A 20,979-nucleotide genomic window follows, 5' to 3' on the forward strand; every position below is an offset into this window, starting at 1 on the left:
CCACCTGTCCCCCTGTCATTACGCAGGAGGTGATGGAGGGGAACAGAAAGAGAGAGAGAGAGAGATATGAGGGAGAAGGAAGGAAAAAGATGGAGGGATGAACACAGAAAAAAAACAGAAAGAGCAGAGAACTCAGTGTGACAGAATCACAGGTGAAAAGAGCCAGAAAGAGACACTGAGAGACTGCAGAGCGGACCTGACGTGACAGAGATGGGACGGGATGAGGATGGACAGACGGAGACGTGGACAGACAGCTCAAAAAGGAATGATGGAGGAAGGTGAAAGCACAGAAGAGGAAAGAAACAAGAAGCAAGAACAGACAGACGGAGGATAAAAAGGCTGGAATCATAACAACGAATACAAATGAAGATGATTTATAAGTTGGTGCAAGTTTTAGAATCTTAAATCTTAAATAAAATCTGGAAAGAACCAGGAAACACAACAAAACCAGTTTCCAATCATCCCTCCATGCTTCTGCTGATTCTGCCATTTTTAGAATCTGAGCCACTGTAAAAATACAAACAGCCATTTTTCTCTCTGACATAACCAGAACAGACATTTGCCTTGAAGGATAATTCCAGGCTGGAATTATTTCTACCTGGAATAATGAGCCTGAGTGTAACCCGTGCATCGTACACACACAGGTGCACGTCTGAACGGCGTGCAGTTGAATATTAACTTGTAGAAGAATTCCAGGCCTCAGTGAAGACTTTTGTGCAACATGGGGAAAGACGGGAGATCCAGGAGGCTTAGGACAATCAGGCTAATGTTACACATGGATTTTTGTTTGGTTGTTATTGTGGGTATGTGTCAATAAAGCTGTGAGGAACTATGAAAAATGTCTGAATCAGATGCAGCCTCTCTGTTTACTGAGCAGAAGCAATCGGAGGAACAGGACCCACATTCAGGGACCAAATAAGTCACCAAAAATAAAGGCAACAAGGCACAACAAATGATGGAGCACAGGTGGCACGAAATGAGGACAGGGCAGCCAATCACAGAGGAGGAAAAACGTCCATCCATCCATCTGTCAGTGGGCATAAAGCAGGGTGCAGCATGGACTGTCTAAAGCAGGGCCAGGTGGGAAAACAGGAAGTACAAGAAAGAACCAAGAGTCTGAATTCACTCCTTTATTTTTTGTTTGCCATGTTGTGCTGTGTGAATGTGTCCCATCCCTGTATAGAGCACTCAAAGTTATACAGCATCACCTCTACTGCAGGGCAGGGTGTTTTGTTCCAAGATGGCTGCACCCATGAGTGAGATATTTTGACCTCACAAAAGTGGATCCATGTTATCTATCTGTTTAATGGAGTGAACAAACCAGCACTGAGATCAGCCAGAGGGTGTCAGAAGTGGATATCTGCACGTCCACCATACCCCTGTCCATGTCTGCATTTAGGTTTAAAACAAAAGAAATCCATGTGCATGTGTAAATATGACCTTTTACAGCCATAAGCCATTTGTAATCAACGATGGTGTGTGGATTACCAAGCACAGCATCTTTAATAGAATCGAGGTGATAATAATAATAATGACACTGATATGCTGAATTAATTCTGTTTTCTCTTAATGTTTTCTCTGGTGGAAGAAGTGAATATGCTTCTTACATATTGGCGTGATGAGGCAGTTCATTGTCCATCTGTCTTCTGCTTAACTCCCTCCATCTGGTGCAGCTACACAACAGCTAATTCTTTGTTTTCTCTTCTTCGATGCTGCTTCGCTCTGAGATAATGTGCAAATATGAGACCGGCCCCGGAGGTTAAACGAGTACAAACAAGCACAAATGTTGCATTGTCAGCATTAAAAAACAGCTATTATATTATATTATTATATATTATAGCATTGACAATATAATGTTAAAGAACATGTGTCCTGTACAGCAATACAAAGGTACAAATGGTTGCAACAACACAACATAAAGGACAATGGTGAATGTCTGCTAAGGCTGACCTTCACTGTATGCTTACATAAGAAGCTATGACACACACACACACACACACAGACTTCCAGGAATCCTCCATCCCTCCAACTCACCGCAGTTCAGATGTCATATGTGTGTTCTCCCCAGATCAAAGGGAGGTCATGTTAATTAGCCAATTTCACACTCCTCTGCCAACACACACACACACAGACACACACACACACACACAGACATGTTAATTAAAGACTTTAGGTCGCAGCAGTGAGAGCCAATCACTGCTCATGGTGGAGGGTTACACGCCTGTTTAAGACGGGCTGTGGGGAGATGAAGTCAAGTCTGATGGCTGTGAAAGCATCGATGAGGGAGAGCAGAGTTCAGGGTAATAAGAGCATGTGAAAGAGAAGGTGACCATTTCACTGACTTGCACTGAAAGTGGCGGTGCTGGAGGAGGGTCAGGCTGACGGAGTGACAGCGCTGTGATGAGTTTAAGGCGCGGAGGCTGATTGGCTCTTAGATTGAAAATGAATCGATTGTGACAGCGTGGGAAAGTGGAAGCGACACCGAAGAACAGAGAGGCAGAGCCAGCCTGCACAGACGGAACAGATCCTCCTTGATCTGCTAACTCGCATAATGAAATATCTATGCTGAGGTGCAACAGTAGGATAGTAACAAAATGAGAAAAACTGGAGCTGTGCAGCTTCTGTGGTTCTGATAGCTGGAATAAAAACCCCTAACAGAAGAGCACCAAGTTAGAACCACACAGCTGTTGGTCAGCAAATAAAAGAGGGTTAGCATAGTTAGCACAGGCTGCAGCCTAATGCTACACCCATGGTTTCCATAGCAACTATAAATCAATGTATAACTCAATGTCCTGCATGCAAGTGACCCATCAGGCAGCCCCTCTAAGGCAAGACTCAGCTGGTAACACTTTTAATATGAAGATAAAAAAATGAAAATGTTTTCTTTAAAGGTGGTAGGAGATTTCATTCTGATGCACTTTTTGTTAAATTAGTGTAACTTCTCTTTACAATCCGATAGCAACCGATTAGTTTGGCAGTGTGGCATTAAAACGAAGAATATGAATCATCTGTGGAAGCTATAAAACACTAAAAACATCAGCCAATACTCCGCACAGGGTCCACCCGGAGGATTGGCTGATGTGTGGTTGTCACTCTCTTCCTGCTCTGCGTGCACCAGGTACGTGCATGATGGCCGAAGTCACAGACCGCAGCTCGTCTTCAGGTAATGCACGTCCATGTGATTGGGAGGCGTGGCTTCGGGGTGAGCTCCGAGAGAAAGGGGCGTGTGTTTACTTTCAAAATCTGGCTGACTCTCACTGAGTTTTCAAAATCTCCTACCCTACCTTTAAATAAAAGACCAGATTGTGGTCTTCTAAAAGCTTTTTCCAACAGGCACACCTCAAAAAAGAGATCTCATTATTGAGGTTGTCCTATACTTGGGCAATACAGTACAGTATTTGTTTTTTTGACCCAATCAAGGTGTTTTTACACACTTCACATTCACCCTTTGACACAAATGTCTATGGCGCAATGACCAGAAGTAACTTCAGGCCACAAGGACACATCAGCATGCAGCCAGGACCGAGGATGAAACCGTCAACAACTCTACCACCTCACCTCCCAAATGAAATGGACTTTATTAGGTTAAAGCAGGTTAAAGAAGAGTCTGAGAAACACCCGACTGAGCAGAACAACTTATTCTTTTTCACTGTCTTTCTTTAATGCAAAAGAGGAAGTAAGAAGACATGAGGCATGAACTGCTGCCAGTCAGACATGGGCAAAGAAGATGTAAAGCCAGCCACTCTGTGACGTATCAGATCATTGAACTGCTGCAGAGCATCCATGAGCTTTTTCAGGTAAGTGCATAATGCATGGAGAGCATCAGCCCTGTGTTCATATTTAATTGTTATTCACTGAATTGCAAAGAAGAAGAAGAAGAATTGATATTATTTTCACACTTTCCTGCTGCTGCACCACAAAAAACGAGGAGCTAACACCCTGATCCCCCCTCACAGAGTTAATCAATATCGCAGAACAGTTCAGCCCTTCAGCCACCTCAAATCTCCATTTTCTCTGTTTCCCTTCTTAACAAAGGTTCTGTGAAAGGATTCGGATTCAATAAAACGCCACTGAAACCACCCCTCTGATGAGTGTTTTTAAACAAAGGCGCCTCATCCTGCATGTTTCGGAGACAGTAAATATTCCTGCTGCATGATGCTGTTTACACATGTGCATATGAAAGACTCTGGAGATTTTGGCCATCTGTGCATTTCTTGTGTCTCTGCAGGATCCACACCTGGTTACCATCCACCCACTCACACACCCACAACACCAACACACACACATGCACACAGTGTGTCTGACACACGAGCTCAGGCTTTTGTTAAAGTGTATTTTTTTTATTTAAGCAGATGTTTCTTCTGCACAATATCTCACCATCTTCATGCAGTAATCTATAATGGTCCAATTATATAGTGGTGCACGGGGTCATGTCCACAGGAAAAGGGCCAAATTTAATTTCTAACACAATCTGCGCAGACACACACTAAAATACCAGAGTTGTGCTTGACAAAAACATCACTTTAACCTTTCACCATTTGGCCTCATTTATAAACCGGGGCAGATGTGATGCTTTATCTAAACTCTACACAGGAACTACCTACCCTCGGAATACGTTTTTCTAGTAGCAGCCTTAATATTGACATCTCAAGGCATTGCAGTGAGATTTATTTTGAAATAAATCAATATATGATGGAAATCTGGTCGGCATGCAACACAGACAGATATAAACTACAGCCTCAGGCATGTATACTTAAGGCAGCGGTGGCTCCCTGAGGGTGGCCAGATAAATGTGATGGGGCGAGAGGTGATTAATAAAACTGGAGAGAGAAGCAGAAAGCTGTCTGTTTCCCAAACCTCTAAACAAAGGGAGGACCGCTTCCATTAAATATCATTTTTCCATTAGACTCTATGGTGATATATAAAGCAGACCATGAGTCGCTATGATCATCATGTTTTGTAAAGAAACAGATCCAGTTTGACCTTTTATTTTCCACAGCAGCAAGCTTTCAAACCAGTAAACAAGATGAAAACGATATGAATTCACAGTTTTATGGATTTTTTTTTGTTTTCTTATCTGAAAGCAGTAGAAATAATAAAGACACAAATATTATCAACCGGTAGTGCTACACACAGAGGGAAGGCATTGCATGCCAAAATGATCAAGATGGGCAAGAGAGTTTAAAAAACTGTGCAGTATGGAAACAGATAAAGGCCTCACTGCTAACACTGCTAACACCGCTAACACTGCTAACACTGCTTATGCTAATTGTCCCATAACTAACATTATGAACATAAAAATGCCTCCTGAAACATGATAGCAACTTGAGCATTTAGCATCAATGCTAGCAGGCTAATCTCTAGTCAAAATGCTATATTTAGCATGCTAACATGTTCAACAGCAGTTATGAACACTCTAAATGTTACACTTGCTAAATACGTTGTCACTGTAGTATGAGAGCTCTCTGACATTAACCATTAAAGGTAGGGTAGGAGATTTCATTCTGATGCACTTTTTGTTAAATTAGTGTAACTTCTCTTTACAATCCCATAGCAACCAATTAGTTTGGCAGTGTGGCATTAAAACGAAGAATATGAATCATCTGTGGAAGCTATAAAACACTAAAAACATCAGCCAATCCTCTGGGTGGACCCTGCGCGGAGTATTGGCTGGTTGTCACTCTCTTCCTGCTCTGCACGCACCAGAGAGGTACGTGCATGATGGCCGAAGCCACAGACCTCGTCTTCAGGTAACGAGCGTCCATGTGGTTGGGAGGCGTGGCTTCGGGGTGAGCTCCAAGAGAAAGGGGCGTGTGTTTACTTTCAAAATCTGGTTGACTCTCACCGAGTTTTCCAAATCTCCTACCCTACCTTTAAAAGAGTCTTATTGGCTAACCTACAACCTCGGCTCATTAGGTTGCAGTTTGACCAGCAAATAGCCAACGAAGCTAATATGAAATAATCTCTATATTGGTTATACCATGTGTTTCACTCGTAACCAACACCTTTAGCCCCACCTCTGCTAAATATTTAGTTCAGGTCAGATAGACTGAAATATAATATAATCTGGTGGTTATTATATTTTGCATCCTAACATGCTAAACCAAGCTGTAAGCATTACCACTGTAAACAATATAGCATTCTGCCATTTATGTCAACGCTAACAGGCTGGTCTACGGTTAGATAATTGTAATATTTAGCATGCTAACATGTTCACTTAAGGTTATTAATGGTACATATTATCAATGTTAGCACTTTGACATTCGTATTTCTGGTTGATGCACAGCTGTGTGTAAGTAAAGACAAACAACTGATACGATGTTTGAAGACTATTGCATAAAATAGACACATTAAATTACAATAAAACTACCTAATGTTTGATATTAAAAGAGATTCCTGCCGCAGACATTTAAAAATCATGCCATCATCATCTGATCCAACATTGTTTACTCTGTTTATAAAACCTCCTGATCTCATGACCTTATATAAAACCTATTGGCATTGATAGCTTCACCCTCAAACATGAAATTATTCTGGGACTATGAAAGCAGCAGATGAAGCAGTGCTGCTGAATTCCAGGCGCGTTCCCTCATCGATCCTGCTCGCTCCGCTCTGTCTTCACTCATATTGCTTATTGTGTTAAATTGAGTGTAAATGGACGGCGCTGTTCTATAACATGAGAGGTCAGAGGTCAAACCCTCAGGATCCCAAACAGCCTGAAGCGGCTGCTGCGACCTTTGACCCAACGTCCTTGATAGAAAATGCCTGGAGGATGGAGGACAACAAAGGAGACGCCGACAACTGATCACATTCAAAGCACACAAAACAATAACACATCTGCACATTCACGCAGTAACACAGGCTTAGAAATGATTCTGTACTCTCAGTTTGGCCTTCCAGTCTACCTCAAACATTCCAATAACGCTCTTCACAGAGAGCACATCTAAAAGGCTGGCTTTGCATAACTTGTTTCTTTTATATCAGATCAACACTCTCAGGGTGAAATCATTATGAAACACACATCAGAGAGGCTTTCAAGTCAGAAACACACTAGAAAAAACACACGTACATTCGAGTGATGTGAATACATGATACCATCGCCCAGGAAAACACAACAACAAGTGACTGAAGTCTGATGTTGACACACAAATGTGATCGTCAGTCCTGATTTTTGAATCCAGTTTGAGTCACTTGACCATGTGACATGATGAAAACAGACAGGTTTTAATACTTTTTTTTTACATGTGGTGTCTGTCGGGCTTGTAAACGATGCAGGAAAGTAGCACAGCAGCACCAACAACAGCTCCCAGACCAGGACCAGGACACAGGCCAGAGCAGACCCACAAAGGAAAACACAACGACCGACCACAGATCAATGAAACGCACATTTCGATTAGACATCTGGGATTTCATTCTTTTTTAATAGGTTTTTATAATAATAGTTGTCTTTAAAGAAGACAAGGCCTGTCTGCACTCTCTGTGTGTGGGAAGACAGTTCACACTGCGGCCATTTTCTTTTGATGTGCCCACTTCCTTCCTGTTCTTCTGTCACTCTCATTTCCGTTTGTCCCAGTCTGAGCCACATGTGACCGGTCTTAAACGCTCTCACACCTTTTCTGTCGTTGATGAAACAGACGACGTGTGTGAGAGAATGATGTGACTGTTCAAAGGACGGCAACATTCACAGATATAAGTCTGACAAAAGACACTTCTAATAACGAAGTTAAACCATTTCATGTATAAAATACACACATTTCTGTGGTATAATGACACATATGTGAAGCCTTACAATAACAAACATGTGTCTACTATGTGTTGGCTGAGAGCAGCTCAGTTTTCAGTGGCTTTCTGACCCCGTGTTGGTGTCACTTTGATTTACGTATCGTTTCATTCAGCCTGGCTCTTTGGGCCAATCGGCTGCTCAGACCAGCAGGATCTCTCCCAGTGCTCCCAGTGGCTGCTCTGGCTGAGTTTCCACATGCAGCAGCATGAGTGTTGACATGATGTAGGACTCCTGTTTACACATATTTACACCATCTAAAGCTGATTGAATGTATAGAAGTTTTACAGCTGCTTCTTTATGTGCCTTTTAAACACTGAGCTCACCAGCAGCGTGAGTCAGAATGCAGAACAAGGTTAGCGAGCTGCAGCGCCATCAGACTGGTAATTACTGAGGATGCAGCTACACACACACAGACACACACAGACACACACACAGGCATCCGACATCTGCAGGCAACTGGTGCCATGGCAGCTAACAGCTAATTGGATCATTGTCTGCAAAGGAGAGAGGAGGAGCAAGGGATGACAGAAGAAAAGAGAGAGGAAGGCTGGCAGGGGGAGAGAAAACCAGATTAATGAGAGCAACAGCTCTCAGAAGACTGCCGGGCAAGGTGAAACTCACCAGGGAGGAGCGCTGGAGAGTCATCTGTTCTCTACCGGTTATGCAAAAACAATTTTATCACCACACACACACACACACACCTGCGTTTTTTTTATAACATCTATTTAATGTGATATTCTACTAAATATGTCATGTGACCTGTCATCATTCAGTTAGAGGAACGCTCTCACAATCACCATTTTCCAGGGATTCTGTTGAGATTTTCAGCCTCTGGTGGCCCATAGCTTGAAGTTTATGGCACAGTTATAGCATGTCTAACTGGAATCGGTTGTATACGGCCGGCAGCTGTTCTCATGGAGGGAAGTCATGTTGATTTAGATAAAGAACGAGATGGCGCGGACCAAAACACAAGGAGTGACTAAGAGACTTTTTTACCTTATCTGTTTGTTTAGAGGCCTTAAAGCCTTAAAATGACTGACTGCTCAGTCCAAGAGGTTCAGACATTCAGAGGGGAAAAAATGCTTAAACTAGAGGGAGCCCTATAGCCCTTCCTTCCTAAAAGTGTGTTTAATGTTTTGATTCCTGACCTCTTATCCTGTTTTTAATGCCAAACCTTAACCAGGAGGTTTTCATGCAAACATCCAACCACAACTAAAAATGACACTCGGGAGAAAACAAAACAGCTCGTGGTGTCAGGGGGACTCCCGAGTGAAAGTCTGCCGCATTGCATGTCCCACCACCCTACCTGCTTACTTGGACTTTATCCCATGTATCAGTCCCATGATCGGACAATAGTAAAAGTAATATGACTTTGACCAAATGTGATGTGTTTTTATGAGAATGTGTTGCTATTTTAGCTGGGTGGGTATCTAGAGTGCATCACTTGATTTATGTTGAACATATCTTTTAAAACGAACCTTTGCGGTCACCACAGTTAATTACACATTACAGGAGGTGTACCACAGGGTTCAGCTTTAGGTCCTGTTTTATTTTGTTTTTAAATCCTTCCAAGTGTCTCTTGTGTAAATTACTTCTTGAACCCCACTGTATAGAAAAATGGTTATTATTTTATTGCTTTATTCCTTTCCAGTTTAATGCAATGTATTTCTTAATAATTGCTTTTTTTGGTCTTTTTCATGTTATTTGTTTCACAACTTGCTGCACGTTCAACCCCATCAAAGCACGGTGTAAACCCCGTTCTTAAAGATTATCTTATTAGATTATATTATCATAGAATCATTTATTTAGATGAATCACACACACACAGTGGTCTTGTAATGAATCGTGCCTTTGTGTTGTGTATGGAGTGAATGAAGGAATTACCTCGACCACTTGTGTTGATCTTTACTATTGAGCTGAACAAAAAGGGGACAAATTAGTGTGTGTGTGTGTGTGTGTGTTTTACTGGGAGCTGTAGGGGAAGAATGACTCATATGGACAGTCTAGTGAGACAATGAGTATCGCTGCAGAGGATATCACTCCACATGTGTGTGTGTGTGTTGCTGATTGAGGAAATGTCACTGAGCAGTGAGAAGGAACCAGGCCAACTGCCACCAGAGCGCTGGCGGTCAGTTTGGACGGACTGTCACAGCGGCTCCCCTCATGTCCACGTCGCCTCCTTCTGCCTGCGCTAACAGCACACTGTCTGGATGATCAGTGTGTGAATGTGTGTTCACTGGCCTATATTTGACATGGGTATAGCCTTATAGCCAGATGGTAATGATGCCCCACTGGCCTCCATGTGGAACGGAAACACTGACGCGTTGTGAGCGCTGTGGATGTGAAGCTACGATGAGCAGTGACAGGACCAAAGCTTCTGCTGTCACCGCTGGACACAGCAAGGACAGGCTGACAGCACACACACACACACACAGCTGACACATACCAAGAATTTATCTGAGATTTTATTCTGATTGCAGAGGCTCCATTAGTGTTTTTTTTTGTGACACAATCAATGGATGACCTGACTCACTGGAATGCGATAGGGTTTCCGCTAAACTGCATTTCAGTCGAGCCACGTCTGGACTGCTCATAAGCTGCAAGTCAAGATGCACATCTTTCAAGTGTCTGTGTCAGTGATCCTGACCTTTAAAATCAAACATTTTCCTTTTTAAGTTCTGTCAGCGTATTCATTTCTTATTCTTTGTTCTGAGGAGTTATCAGCTCAAAAGCTCTAATGTACGTTTTTTTAAATTTGAAGTCAACATGGCTCAAAATCTGAGCCTGACATTAGAGGCTTAAGCTGCAGCAGGCATGCAGGAATTTGAGCAACAACCCTGGAGTCCATTTTATGTCACTTGGCAGACGTCTCCTGACCAAAATTTATGGAGAGCCCTGGCAGGCAGGCTGCACAGGGAAAGGCAAACCTTGTTCATTTTCTTATACCATCCTCATCTTAATGATACAAAGCTGGTTCAAAGTTGATTAAAAAAATGTTCCTGTCAACCTCAAAGCGACCCTAAAACCTTTGTGTCTTCAATTTAAATTAAAAACCAACAGAGGAAAATATAACATATGACATAAAAGATGAGTTAAATCAGAGCAGAATGATCATGTTATGTGAAGTAAACAGGTTCACGTGGCTGTCATCAGAGAAGAAAACAGTCAGCAGTCTGTGTTGGTTTGTTATTGCCTGAGTGTTGTGAGAAGAAGAGGAGGGCCATCAGGTGGAGCTCCTGACTCAGGTGTCCTGTTCTGGTTGTGAAGGGCTGATGGGTGTTACAGTCACTTCCTGACATACAGCCACCGGTAGAACAGGCTGACTAACTCTTAGTCTTTAATCTTCATCATGGCTAAGCTGCTATAGCCCTACACTGCCGGGGGACACAAACATGATCCACCGAGCAGCTCCCCCACCTCCTCAACACCACCACCATCTACCACCTCCTCTCCTCTTCTTCCTCTCTCTCTTTCCAGATCTGCAGGCTGAACTGTACCGACCCTCTGACAAACCCAGTGTCTACTGTCAACATCTGCCTATATCATTTTCTATGCAGTGCCAGTATGATTAACTTGAAGAACACATCTCATCTCAATTCAAATACAGGCAAACAGGTGGAGCATAAGTGGAGCTGAGGTGAAGCTTCCAATGTAAGTTAGCCACCATCTGTCAATCAGAGCAGTCATGCCCTTAATTATGTGAAGTATAAATAATAAATAAAATGTATAAAAAATGTATCACTTCTTAAAATGAGGTCTACAGGGATCGGCTCACTTTCAGGGAGAACTGCAGTTAATTCTACTTCTGCTCAGGCTTTATGTCTTAGCTTCAGATGCTGCTGCTTCGTTTTTCAATGGAACGTTTTAGCGCACTTACATGTACGTGTTTACAGATCTGAACACATGAACATGACGATGCACAGCTCCTGCTTGTACTGTACAGAAATCATCACACACACACTGAGCGTGTTGTTGTTGATGTGCTCTTTGTACCGGTTCTTTCACAGCAGATTCTCCAGTGTTGACCTGAGACCTTGACTCAGAAGAAAATGATTGTAGGTGTGTGTGTGTGTGTGTGTGTGTGTGTCATGCTTTGTCTTCCTTTTTTTCCTTCCACAATGAGCTTCTGCAAGACGCACCAGGTGTAGAAACAACACATCTCCTCCTCCTACAGACACACACACACAGATGAAACAGAATAAATGACCAGAATCAGGCTTCTATATTAAATATACTATACTGGCAAAACTTTAGCACAATCTACATTAGTAATTACTGAAAAATCATTAAAGTGATGCTGTTTTATTTATAGTATATATTCAATTCCTCAGGGGACAATTAAAAGGTCTCACCTGAACACATTCATTTCCTTAAAAGATGACCTTCTAAAATCGTTCAGAGCAGGTTTGTGGGGTTTCTACTTGTGTCTCTGTGCATATAGAAAGCTGGAGGAGGACAGAGTCTCATTGTTCTCCTCCAAATGCTTCTTTTCAACCATCCTCCTGTGAGGAGAAACAGTAGCTCTGCAGTTCCCTGTTGTGTTTTTTGTTTCATGTTTGATGATTAGAGACTGACAGAGGGGACACAAAGAGCTGCAGGCTTTCAGCTGCTCGGACAGGACGGACCCATCATGCCCCCTCAGCTGTCTTATCAAAGGCAGCAGTCTGATTAGAGTCATTAGTGTTGTGATTAAAGGGAAATGTCAGTGTTTCTGTTCAACCTGGATCTCAGTGCATACACTAATGTCTGTGGATATAAAAGGCAGGAGTAAAGAAACACCGACCAGGAGTCGGAAGGTCTGCGGTTTCCTGGATATAATCTGATGCTTAGAATAATGAGAATTCCCTCATAAGAAAAATTAAAGTTTCTTAATTATGCTTGCCTGGAGACAATTTGCACATTTTTGCATGTTTGAGCTGACTTGCTGTGCACTGACTCCAGGCTAAGCATTTACTGGAAATAATGAACTGGAAGTGAACCATTTTCTCCAGGTTGCTCTCTGGTTTCTGGCTCGTCAGGTTAATTGATGAACGTGTGTGTGAGTGTGTGTGTTGTGGTGTTGTGTGACGCCGTATGCTACACCATGGCATGTAAAACACCATAACCCGGATCACTGCTCTTCGTCCCTGAAACAAACACAATGTTACTGGTATTAAAGATTCATTTACTTCCATCTTTGTACAGGAAACAAACATGTTTCATCATTACTAACACATGTCTGTGTGTTATTGGCACCAAAAGTCACCATATAGACATAGTGTCTTTGTATGGTGACAGTCTACAGCAGTGGCGTAGGAAGCATTAAAAATGTGGGGGGGACACCTTCTGTGGGTGGGTGGTGAAAAAAGTACATCAGTATATTATCAAATATAATATAATATGAAGTAGTTGTGATTTCCTGTGGATTTTAACAGGTTGTTAAACTATTTTACCTACAGAAGTAAACACTTAATGACTATTTCAGAGGCAGATTCAACAAACACTCGGTGACAAACAGAAACTAATTCCAAGTGAAACAACAGTTTTGTCAAACATACTGGTGCTACTACAATAACAGCCTCCATATCTGAGGCCTTCTCTCATTTACAGGGACAAAAAACTGGCAAATCCCATAGAAAAATGAACCAAACTGCTTAATGCAGATAATACTGAAACACTAAAAATACTAACTTACAAAAAGATGCATGTCTTTATTTTTATTTGCTTATAAAACTGCTAGATTCACAACAAACCTTGTGGATGTGTTTATAATCCCTGTTCATATAATGCTCCACTGTGTCCTGACGGTCCATCACATGTGTTTTATTCTTGCTGATAAGAATAGGAGCAGGTGGCTGTGTGCACTGACAGGCGAGGCTGAAGCTTGCAGGCTAACAGGAGCTAACCTGGCCTCATAACAATATGGGTTAATGCTGAAAACAACTCTAACTCTCCGTGTCTTTGTTAGGAATCTCCTCATGTCCATTGTGTGTGGGGAGGGAGCAGAAAAGGCAACAACATGTCGTCAGACAAATAATACCGTCTACTGTAACTGACAGTAAACAGCAGCTTCCTCCCAACTTTTCTAAGTTGATTTAACATCAATCTAACGTCACCTGGGGCCATGTGACAAACAGTCAGGCTTCAGCATGAGCTGGACTTTGTGGGATGACACTGACGTCACCTCCTCCAGCTTCGAGCAGCACTGACGGTTCTCTTTACGGTGTTTTACGCTCGCTCGAAGAAAGCCACTGGCTTTGTTAGCTCCGTTACTATAGTAACGGTATTGCAGCGCTGTGGTAACCAGGAAAACATGGCGTGGATTTCAGCGGTGAGGTAATTCTCTTATGAACCAAGTGGAACGGAGTTTTTCACGAGCAATCGAAACAGCGTTAGGTGGAGTTTCCTACTCACTAAATGTGGGGGGGTCAAACGGGCCATTTTAAAATGTGGGGGGGACACGTCCCCCTCTGATATAATGGTAGCGACGCCTATGGTCTACAGGATAATATAGGGACCACCATTGATATAATGCATTCTCTGGTCCGTACCCTCATCACAAAACATCTAAACCTAATTCTAGCCTTCACCATAAAACCAAGTCTTAACCTTCAAACAGCCTCTTGTAAGTGTCTAAAAATGTGAGGACCAGTCCAAAATGTCCTCACTTTGCAAAAATGCCCCCATTCCAATGGTCTAAAATGGTCCGGATCTCCAAAGGATAGCTATACAAGTCCACACATGCATGCATAAATTCTTTGGTGCCAGTAAAATCTCTAAATTGTACACTATAAATGCCTATTTGGTGAATCAGATGAGTATTTTAGGACAGAGTGTGCAGTTCTGCTCTCTGTCAGCACTCAGTACCTGAGTCTGAATCTTGTAGTGCTATTGAATTACAATCAGGGAAGTTTGACTGGCTCTGCAACACTGTGGATAATCCACCGCTCAAGTTCTGCCCAGCACTTTCCCCTCCAGAGGGAACTGAGGAATAAGAAAGAATGTAGCAGACAGCAGAGAGAAGAAGGAGGAAGAGGAGGAGGAGGAGGAGGAGGAGGAGGAGGGGGAGGAGGACAGGGTTTATTCTGGTAAACACTGTCTGAACTGATGTGCAGTGAGATGGAAGAGGAGAAAATAGAGGCTGCTGTTGGAGACAATGTCTCTCTTCCCCCCTCTTTCTCTCTCTCCCAATCTGTGCATGCACTGAATAATTTAAAGCTTTACAGTACAGCCACTGATAAAGTCAACCAAACGACAGAAGCTCTGACTGAGGCGGCGGTGGAAACATCGCTGCTCGATATTCGACTCTCCGTGATAAGCAGAACATGCAGCGCTCGCCGTCTGCACAAAGAGCACAATTTCCTAGATTACTGTTCCAGATACAGCTGTAATGTTACCATGTGTGTGCTTACCACTGTTTCCTTATGAAGACAACAAATAACACAACATTTTAATGTGGTCTTTCAACAGGCCACACAACTTCTCATAAAATATACTGAGATGGTGTCATTCAGTTTAAGCATTTATACAAGTAAACATCCAATTAAGGCAAATTAGGGACATTCATCAATGAATCCTAATGACCTAAATCATTAAGGAATTGTGTTTAATTTTAACTTAAAAGGTCAAATTAATCTGGGGATTTCAAAACTGTTTAGCGCAGCTCACTGGAGCAAGCCAGAATCATTTTTGTGAATTTTTTTTTTGTGTATTTGAAAGTACATTTCTGAGACTGGAGGAATGAAAATAAGTAAAAAAACTGACATACAACACTGTGAAGACCAGACCGTGCAGAACAGATGAAGCCACAACCAGAAAAACTACAGCTGTGATTCTTAAAAAAGTAGTAAACTATTAAAAATAAAGTCTTACACAGGCTGTATTTGTTGTTTGGTGCTGCTCTCTCTCTCAAGTTGAGTGGGTTTTTCCAAATTTCTAAGGGTGAGAAGTCAGGGAGTGAGTTAGGTAAGTTTTAGTTTTATTTGTTAGGTTATTTAGAAATAACATCAGTAGTCAGAAGTTCTTTTCTACCTTATTTTGTTTTATTTACACTACAAAAAATCTCTGGAGTCAACCTTTATATTGTACTCAGGTTTCTCCTAGGCCGGGGCCACCACAGGGTCACATGCAAGGTTAAGACTTTTTGAAATGAGATTTTCTAGAAAACATATTTTCAGAGCGTAGCTGCCCCTGAAACCTTTCCTCAGTCATTACATTTTAACCAGTGTGGTGAAAGATTCATTTATTATTTAGATTCAGACAGTTACCAGACTGAATATATAAAGATGGAGGAAGCTTCTGTGATGTTACCCACAGGTGTGTTCAAAGCTCAGTGTTGAGGCTCAGGCTGAAACTCCCAGCGAATGCAAAATACAAAAAAAGCAGGCAGACATCAAGATGCTCTGTGTGTAGCCTTGTATTTAGCTCTGTTCATGGTGTTTTTCGTTTTTGGCTTTGGTCATGAAAAGCCTTATTAAAAACCAGGTGAAGTGTCTGCGTGACTGTGAAATCAGGCAGAAAGCCACTTGCATTAACAGAGTATACCTCTAACCCCTGAACAGCATTTCAAGAAATCCATTTTCTTGTTTACACCTCATTCAATAAATCAGAATTCTGCAGAAAACCAGAGATAACCTGGTTATTTAAATTGTATCCGTGCACCTGTGTGTGTGTGTAGGATAGAGAGAGACAGAGAGAGAGAGAGAGGCCACTGAAGTGGAGTTTGGAGGAAGCAGAGACTGACAGGGAGACAGAGATTAACTGTGATAGCGGGCTAATGTGTGTTTGACCTCCTGAGTGGCTGTAAGCAGCAGATAAGCTAAAGACTTGATTGTCTGTGGACCTCTGCAGACTCTCGCTGTAATTAGTTCATCTATCTGAACATGTAAAGACCAAATTTACACAGCCCACTTCTCTCTGTTCCTGTGACCTGTGGGAGTCCAGACTCCTGACCTTTGACCTCTGCAGAATAAGCCACTGGAGTCTCAGAGAAGGGCTTCTACCTTCTAATTTTCCGTAAATTAACATCGCTCCATGCAGATGCTACCACTTATTAACTGAATGTTGATGCACAAATCCATCGAACCACTTCTGTCTGGTCTGCTGCATCAGGCCATGAAGGGTTAAACACCATCACTGCCAACTCTATCTTGAGGCTTGTGTTTGAAACTCAGGAAGACAGAGTCACAACTAATCAGGGTTCCCACCTTCAGAAGCTGGCAGGAACTGTATTGAGTTTGGCAGCCTGAAACGAGCCGGAGCAGCAGGAAACCAGTGGCAGAGAAACACACCTGTCCAAGAGCAACACGGCGGGAGCTCCCGGGTCCTTTATTCACCGCAAACACATCACAAGGGCACAGAACTCATCCGTGGATGCTGGTGTTTCAGAAAAATGGATCAAACCAGCTGTTATCATTGCCTGTTAATGGAAAACAAAGCATGTAAAGATGAAAGCTGCTGATGTTTGGCCTGGTCATTAACCATCGTGTGGCCGGTCTTTGTGCTGATCCATACAGGTGAGTAAACGGCTTTAAACGGTTTAAATACTCCATGAAAAAGTTAAGTCTTATTTAAAAAGTTGAGTGATTTCTGGCACAATCTGTCTCTCAGGCAAATAAACAAGATTTTGTTGTGGATGGATGTTTATCTAGTCCAGATGGTCGACTGCTGACTAAATAATCTGCTGCAGAGGGATCAATATGCAACAACCCACCATTCTTCTTTCTCTCCCCCCCCTGTGTGTGTGTGTGTGTGTCCTCTAGTTTCAAATCTAATTCAACCAAAACAATATTTTGGAGCATAAGCAGCTCGGATGGTTCAACATTCATCTGCTGTTACTTAAATATTTTAAGTCTGATGATCCAACATCAAGTATTATTGTTAAAATCTGTGCCGCTACACTTACCGCCTGCTTTATGATGACCGTCTGTTTGACTGCTTATTATATTTCATGAGCCCCTCACAGGGCAGCATCTCAGTGCATGTGAGCATATATATGACCTGTTGAAGTTCCAAACCAGCATCAGGACAGGGGAAGAAGTTTGACTGGGGGAACATCCAGAGAACGGTCAGACTTGGTTTAACTTAAATAAGCCGAGGTCTGCAGGAGAGCAGCCCTGCACATCCAACAAGCTTGGAGCAGGTGGGCTACGGCAGCAGAAGAGCACACAAGAACAGCAACCTGAGGCACCGATTCTTGGGTGTGGGTGTGACCACTTTGAGTGACAGGCAGGTGGCAACTCACACTATGAGGTTCAGGCATCCATGACTCAGCTCACACCTCCGCTCCACCTCATTGCCAGTTACAACTCCAACAAGCACTCATATCAACAGCTCATCAGAAGCCTATGGTAGACAGTCTGTAGTTTTATAAAACCTTTGAACGCACCATGTAACAGGGGTCAAACCGTCTGAAGTTCACTCCATTAAAAAGGCCTGCTGATCCCACTCTAATAAAAACAGATAATTCACTGTTAGATTAGTGTGTACCAACCCTGCCTCTGCACAACACAACTGATGGTATCAAACACATTAAGATGGCACAAAATTACCACTTAACTCATGACAATTAATTCATTTAAAACTATTCCACGTGACAACTTAAATGGAGCTGAAAGAGGGAACGCCAAGAGAATGCAAAGCTGCCATTAAAGCAAAAAACAATCTAAGATATAAAATATATTCTGGTTTGTTCAACACTTTCTGTTGACCACATAGCGCCATATTTGTTCCTTCACTGTTTTACAATGTGAAACTAAGCAGGTGGTAGTGTGTATGGTTACTTTTACTAAATGTGAATCTTAATAATGTTGGACTTGCTAGAGAAAACGTGTTTTTTTCACTCCTAGCATTAGCTAATAGGACGTCGGGCCCTGGCATCATGCTAACCGTTCCTAGGGATACAAAATGTGCAGTGCTTTCCCTCTAAGTGAGGCCTTTGGGATTCTTCTTCCATTGTTTCCATCTTTCTCTCATCTTTACTCATCATTAGTCACTTTGGAGTTGCTGTAGTTGTGTTCACAGCTGGGGTGATATTTTCCTCGCTGGTGGACACTGTGGCCTTTTAGAGTCACTTAAAGGAGCTGACACGGTCCTTCTCGGAGATAAGTATAGAATATGCTTCGGTGCGGGACGATTCACCACATCTCTGTTTATTTCTGCTGCTACAGAAAGCTGATGGCTGCTGTTTTTCTGCGAACCCTTACCGACACTACAGCGACTAATGCTGCTGAATAAGATTATAAACAGCTCACTCGCCTCCCTTCTCCACCTCTGACAAGAAGTGAATAAGCCTGCAAAACTTCAAAATGCCCACACTAATCAGCATTGTGAATTCCTATTTTCTAGCCAACACAGCCCACTGCTGAGAAACGATAATAATCCTGTGTGTTGGCTTTGCTGAGCTGAGACGCCTCCATCCTAAGCGCTCTGTAAGCAAAGAAAACAACAGCAGGAAATGCAGAAAGTCTGTACGAGCAGAAAAAAGAAGCGCTTAGGATGATTTAAATCAGACAGACAAATACATGCTTTCCATTTTAATGACTTAATTAGCTATTTCTATGTAAGAGGAACAACCTACAGAGCACACAGGCTGTATATGAGCTCCACATCTTCTGCTTAATTGATCCCCAATTAGCCATTAATTATTTGATTACCTCATTTAGTGGTTTCTGTCAGCTCAGTCACTGACAAGTTAGCTCTAATTAAAGACCGTGCAGCCATTTAGAGCGAGGAGGGGGAGCTATAGATATTCATGAGATTGTTTTAATTTGTAATAAAGACCTAAATTATTACAGTGAATGTGAGCCGCTCTGTTGTCGCCCGCTCTCCATACGTCCGCACTCTCGCCGGCGGCTGGACAGAATGTGTCCATCTGCCTTAAATTGGCTTCTATGAAGGAATAATGTGGCACCGTGTTCCTCGTAATCACAGCTGGGACGCGGCGCAGCGGCGATCTCTACCATTTTACTTTCTGTCTGCATCATATATGAAGCTGAAGCACAGAAGACTTGGACCATTCATACAGGGAGCTGATGGTGCACCTGAGCGCTGCAGAGAAGATTTAGGCAGGATTTAATGGCAGGTTGCCAGATTGATTGATAAGTTTGTGGCCCACCTGGACTTCAAACTTCATGCAGTTGTCAAAGACATTTAAACCTGTCCAGCTCATTCAGCAGCCTGAGACTGCCGACCTTTCTCTGAAATTGAGTTCAATGGTTGCTGTTTTGACAGCAGTGATGGAGGTCCAAGGTGCTGATGTCTACACATGTGTGAATGTTGGTGGAAACTCTGAGCTTGATTTTCTCAGATCTTGTGCACGCTGGAAAAACCAACCCATCCTCACCTGGAAAACATGACAAGGGGTTAAAATTTGTGGTTACTGGGGGGTGGGGACTCACTCACCTGACCTTACCTGTTTTTAATGCCTAACCTTAACCAGTAATTTGTTACCAGCCACCATCTCCAACCGCTTCGAGACAATTCTGATTGCAAAAAGCACCATATCAATAAAACTGAATTTTTTGAACACAGATTTTCACAACTTTATTCTGTAGCTAGAAAAAAAATGTCTGATTCATGTATGTAAGCATAAAAAATACTGGACAAATCCTGCTGGTGTGTGCAGAACAGTTTAAATACTGTAACAGAATGAGACTGTGTTGAAATACATGTTTGAAGACGTACAGTAGAACCAATATGAGCTTCACAGGTTTAGGTCCAGGTTTAATGGACTGTGAAGACTCTGATTCATCAAGGTCAGAAAAATGTGCTAGGAGTCCAGCTGCCTCCGTTTCTTTAAACTGAAATGAAACACCCAGCCTGTAAGGCCATAAAAAAGATCATTCACATCAACAAGTTCAGCAGGAAAATCTGTCCTCCACAATTTAGCTGTTTTTATTTTAACATGAACTCTCTTTGTGTGATTATTGCCTTGTAACAAAAATGTGTTTTTTGTGTGCTGTCACTAAGACCCTGTTTCCACATATACAGGTATCTGCAAAAACAAATATTTCCTTTCCTTCCGTTTTCCAAAATAACATCGTGCACACATCATCGTTTTTAAAAAAGCTTCCGTTTACATTAACCCGCATAAATACGCTCCAAAGAGCCGTCATGACTATGCCAGGCCTGTGGGTGGCAGTGTAGGAAGAAGGAAAAAGCCGAGCAAATCAGAAGCCTCATTGACGTCTGGCTCTTTGTGTCAGACGTTGTTCCAA

This window comes from Parambassis ranga, chromosome 21 (genome assembly GCF_900634625.1).
Source record: "Parambassis ranga chromosome 21, fParRan2.1, whole genome shotgun sequence".
NCBI lineage: Eukaryota > Metazoa > Chordata > Actinopteri > Ambassidae > Parambassis > Parambassis ranga.